We start from the raw sequence: 5,880 nt of genomic DNA on the forward strand, positions 1-5,880 counted from the left end.
CTCCTATCCCATCCATTGCATCACCTTTCTATGACGTTAGACTATCATGTGACCTCAGGAAAAAGAATTGCACATAAAAGATAGCGATGGTACGCTTTGTCTGAACTTGTGTTTGTAGACAGCACCAATAAAGGGTGTCATGACAAAAGCATTTTTTTCTCCTTGTAAAACCATGGGAGGCTATTTGATACACTTACTTTAAGGAGGAAGACACTTGGCACGTGGTGCCTCCAAATTAGCTGTCTCCAACTGTTTGCTTAAAGTAGAGGTTGGTTATCTTTTAGATCTTTGATGAATAGCTGAGTGGGTGAAACACACCCGTATTGAGGTTAAAGCCTTCTATTTCAATAGCTGAAGTGCAGGTAATTGAAATACAGGTAGAACAAATTATACATATATGCTAGATGGGAAGTTAGGGCAGATCTTCCAAGAAATGTAAGAGAAACTAAATGGCCACCTCTTTGGCTTTAAGGGAACATGTCTTTGAACATGGAGACACTGCCTTTGACCTTCTCAGAACAGCCTTGTTAGAAGATGGAGTCTTGGGGGCTTGGTTAGTTTGCTTAGTTAGCAAAGAGCCCTTATAAAGCTCATGTAAAAAGCAGAAGTTGGTCAGTTTGGGGTCATTTGATATGTGCCTCTGTTCTCATACATGATCCTCTGTTATTAAAGCATATATAACCAGCCTAAAAATGAGGAGTGACGCTGCGGTGACCCTTCAAATTGTGGTGATTACAAAGTCCTTTCTTCACAGGATTTGTCTTTTCCTTGTCGAAGAGGTCTCCATAATGAAAGCAGGCATTTAACAGCGCACTGAACCCATGCTAAGACAGCATGTTCATTTGGGGAGCGCTGAGTTACCATCTGCCAGGAACATTCTGCTCCACTGTTTTACCTTTCCAGCGCAAGGAAATCATATTCTCAGCTGCTCCTATGAGGCTATTGGTAAATGATTTCAGATTCTGCGGGGAAACTGCCCACCTGCGTCCTTCCTAACCAGAGGTTAAAGGATGGATTGGTACAAAGCCAAAGTTTCAGCTATTCTTCCCTTATATGTACTTCTTTCTGCAATAAGAACAAATGCCTGTTCTTAACTTTAAAGCAGATAATAAAATTTCTGCATGCCGAAAGAGAGGTAAGATTGGCAACAGGGTAAATAAATCACAGAGCATTTTCAGGGGGCAAGAATTTAAAAGCTGCCATAGATTACTGCTCACGGCCAAAAGAGAAGTGAATTTGGGTTTGTGGCTGTGTTCGTACATACAGATGAGCCTATTTCTAGGAAGTAGGGGGGGGAAGCACGATCCACCCCATCCCTAGAGGAAGACTTGCAGGCAAGCAGCAATCTGGGACTAAAAAAATGCCTTGTCTCAGCAGCTTGGCCACTCCCCAGATGACCCATCCATAACACAAAATGTTGAGATGGATTTGGACACATCTGTAACAATTGCAATTGCAAGAGCTGCATTCAATTGGGACAAAGTTTATCCTTTATAGCAGTTGGGCTTTATGATTGAGCCATACTTCTCATACTATTTGAATAACTCAACCATACATTTTCTATGGCTTTCAGTTCTTTGATGCTCGTTCACAAAGATGCATCCCTGAAAATGCAAGGACATTGTATTGACAACTAATAGCCTCATGGGGAAGGGAGACTCTTCCTGCCCTGTTAAGTGTCAAAGGAATCTCTCCTTGGCATTCTTCCTGAGGCTGGAAGAAGAGATGCTAGATGGAAAGAGAACCACTGGAGAACTAGTGACCTCATCACCCATGATGGCCACTGATATCCTGCAGAAGGAAGGATTCTCATAAACCAGCGGTTCTCAACCTATGGGTCGCGACCCCATTTGGGGTCGATCGACCATTTCACGGGGGTCGCCAAGCAAGGCTGTCCGCCATTTTTTCCCCCTTTTCCGGTGGGTGCCTTACCTCCCTTGAGCTGGGCCAGCTGGTGGTCGGCCTGCTCCGTCTCTGCCGCTTGCCAGCTACGCCTCGGCCGGCGCAGGGGTCAGAACCACGCATGCGCGGCGCTCCCGGGCAGGGAAAGTCCTCGACTTACGACCGGTTGGGTAGTCCTCGACTTAAGACTGGTTTAGTCCTCGACTTACGACCGGTTTAGTCCTCGACTTACGACCGGTTTAGTCCTCGACTTACGACCGGTTGGGGGTCGCGGCATTAAAAAGGTTGAGAACCACTGTCATAAACCAAATCAGGAATGTTCATTATTCATAGTTGATATTAGTACAGGAAATGCAATAATGCAGTAGAATTTAAGCATGATAGGGAGGGACCCTGCCCCTTAATAGTGTCATATAACAACAACAGTGAGCTGGGTTTTAGTAAAAACAACCAACCAAACCTAACGGGCAACTGTTTGCAAACTGAAAGTAAAAGACATTCATTGTAAACTGAGAAGCAGGATAGTTTCCAGTTCCAGAAACATGAATCGAGGCAAGGGCAGAAGACCAGTATCATCTCGGAGCTCAACCTATTCATGTTTGCTACTGTTTTAAGCAAGAGTTTGGTCAATAAGAATACATTCCGAAACATACCTTATTGTTAGAATGTGCATCCCATTTAGCTCAATGGGATTTCTCCAAATACAGTTGCACAAACTATACTAGTTCAGCTCTTCAGAAAGTCTCATAAATTCCATATCATTAATATATATTTGGGAAGCACTGTGCTCTGGTATATGTAGAATCACATACTGTTCTGGATCATAGATCCATTTAACCTTGTATAACTCTATATTTACCATAACTCTATGTACCTTGTATAACTCTATGTATTCCTTTTCTGTTGACACACTAATTGTACACAGTGGTCCCATCCCTCTGCCATTTTATATTGATACAAGAAATGTGAGGGATGTTTCTTCTTCTTCTGGGTCTAGATCAAACTTTAAACTGCCAGAATGAAGGCACCTTCTTGGCTTTGTTGTTGGCCAAAAATAAGTCATTATCAGTACATGTTTCTGGTAGTAGCTGACATACCAGCAGATGGGCTGGGCTCCGTGTCTTTCCACCTTCACACAGAGTGTTGTTATCCGCTAAGAGGCTCCACTTGAGCATATTGGTTTTACACTTAGGCATTCCAGCTTTCAACCTATTTAGGATCCTCCAAGTAGTATAAGGGAGATCAGATCCTTCAGCCATATCCTTTTTAATGTTATTCCTTGCTTGGTAGTCTCCTTCCTCCATCTTTTAATTCAATTTTGTTCTTGTGTACCTTCAAGAATGTTTGTTTTTGCCATAAAGGTGTTTCTAGATCTGAGTCAGCAGGCTTCGGGCATATGTCCATTCTGAGGATGTCAAGGAACATTCTCTTGCTTAGCTCTCTCGGCATCTGCTGCTACTTCTCTCTTGATCTTAGATGGGGCAATTCCAGTGACAGGACATATTTTCTCAACTGGCATAGTTTTGAGACAAACTGTCACTAAGCGTACTGACGGATGGTTGAACACAATCTAATCTAACTAAACAATAAGGTATGTTTAGGAATGTACTGACAGAACTGGTGCTTAAATTTGTGGAGTAATTGTTAAGCACTAAGGTACGCAAAAGCACCAACAATATACAAATAGCAATAGCACTTAGACTTATATACCACTGCACAGTACTTTACAGTCCTCTCTAAGCAGTTTACAGAGTCAGTCTATTGCCTCCAACAATCTGGGTCTTCATTTTACCAACCTCAGAAGGATGGAAGGCTGCGGTGAGCCGGTGAGAATCGAACTGCCGAACTGTTGGCAACAGGGAGTCAGCAGAAGTAGCCTGTAGTACTGCATTCTAACCACTGTGCCACCATGGCAAACATCATTCTACGTCAGTGTTTCTCAACCTTGACAATTTTAAGGCATGTGGACTTCAACTCCCAGAATTCCACAGCCAGCAATGCTGGCTGTGGAATTCTGGGAGTTGAAGTCCACATGCCTTAAAATTGTCAAGATTGAGAAACACTGTTCTACGTAATATAGAAACTAGGGGGGGAAAACTCTTTCAATTCCTGTATAATCTCCCGCACAGTATTTTAAGCACTAACATTGAGAGGCTTCTTGTCTTAGTATTTCTAGAACACACGTTGTCTCAAAAACCTACCATCTTCTGTGGAAAGAGTTGTCCAGTGAAATATATTTGATGAGTCTGTTAGCAACATTCCCTTTTTTAGACGAACAGTGCACATTTATAGAACAATCCTAACATGTTCTCTTATTGGCAGATGGTGACTCAAACAATGGCAATGGCAGCTATCACCTTAACCCCCCCCTCCCCAAATTCTGTGACATGGGGTCAGCTCAACTGTGGCCAGTAGCCAGGAGAATGTTTGGAATTACGCCATAGCACAGGGGTGGGCGTGATATTGAAATGCAGGATACCTGCAGACGAGGGTCTTAAGGACTCGGTTGTACCGTCCGAGTCCTTAAGACCTTCAACTTCAGGTGTCCAGCATTTGAACGGTCTCAACGGGTGGGGACGGTGTTGTGTTAGTGATGACTCGTCATCTCGAACGTCTGTCATCCACCACGACATAAGGACACTGGAGGTCCTCGATACAAGGAGGCAAGCCCATAATATATTCCCTACCCAAGCTGCTCCTTCAGAAGTGTCTCCCTCACAGCCATCTCCAGCATGGCTGGGCTGAACTGAAATTAAAACAGCTCTTTCCCTCCTGACCTTGAAATCTGAAGAGCTTTCCTCTCTTCTCCCCCTTGGCCTCCCTCCCCACTTCTGTTTATATATGCAAACACAACCCCTTGCACTGATGACAAAGAGCAGCTTGAATTCCTGTGAAGGAAGGAAGAAGCTATAGGAAAACTGCTTTCAGAGTTACATCAGCAGTGCCTAGAGGAGGATAGCAATCCGGGCCTCCTCTTGCTTGTCCTTTATGACAAAGAATGGCTTAAGTTGCTAATTCAGGAATTGAGAAACAGATCCTGAAACAAACAGTTATAAAGGGGCTTCCATGCCAAAAAAAAAAAAAAAAAGCCACTCTGGTGGAGCTCCTGGGCCCCACCTCCTCTCGCAGGGCTGCCAAATCCCCCAGGAACACTTTAGAACAGGGGCCCCCAACCCCCGATCTGCAGCCTGGCGCCAGGCCACAGTCCGTTTGGAACTGGGCCATGGAAGTGGTGGTGAGTGCACATACGTCGAAAAAGTTGGAGACCACTGCTTTAGAAAATAACTTGAGTAATTGCACCAAGAACACATTCAGGTTATTTCTTGGCAATGACACGGAAGTGGTTCATCATTCTTTTTTCAAATTCATTCTCCTAACTTGCAACTGTGGGATTGCCTGGTAGTCTCCCCTCCAGGTGCTAATCAGGTCTTAGCCTGCTTAGCCTTTACAACAGGGGTGTCAAACTCGCAACGTCATGTGACGTGTCGCGATGTATCGTGACTTTTTTTCCCATTGCCGGCAATGGGGTGGGCGCAGTTTCGCCATGACACAACTGGTCCATGGGCCGGCAGTTTGACAACCCTGCTTTACAAGGTCAGCCAATGCATGCTGCCATCTGTTATGATTTCTCATAGCTTTTTTATTTCTCAGAGGGAGAGCACCCCACCTGGCCAGCTTTCCTGTAGAGCAGTTGTTGAGATTTTTAAAAGCATCCAACAAGAAACTTGGATGTGGACAAGAGGGCAGGGCGTTAAAGCACCAATGGTTATCTGTTCTCCAAGCGATCAGCTAATCCACATTGATGGGGATGGTTGTGGGAAAAGGTCCTCGAGACCTAAGCAGCAACTGAAAAAGTTGAAAACAACACTAGCATCAAGGGCAGGCTATCTCAGCTCCAACTTAATAATAATAATAATAATAATAATAATAATAATAATAATAATAATAATAATAATAATAATAATAATAATAATAATA

Source organism: Protobothrops mucrosquamatus, unplaced genomic scaffold (genome assembly GCF_001527695.2).
Source record: "Protobothrops mucrosquamatus isolate PMUCROS unplaced genomic scaffold, P.Mucros_1.0 scaffold_127, whole genome shotgun sequence".
NCBI classification, from domain to species: domain Eukaryota; kingdom Metazoa; phylum Chordata; class Lepidosauria; order Squamata; family Viperidae; genus Protobothrops; species Protobothrops mucrosquamatus.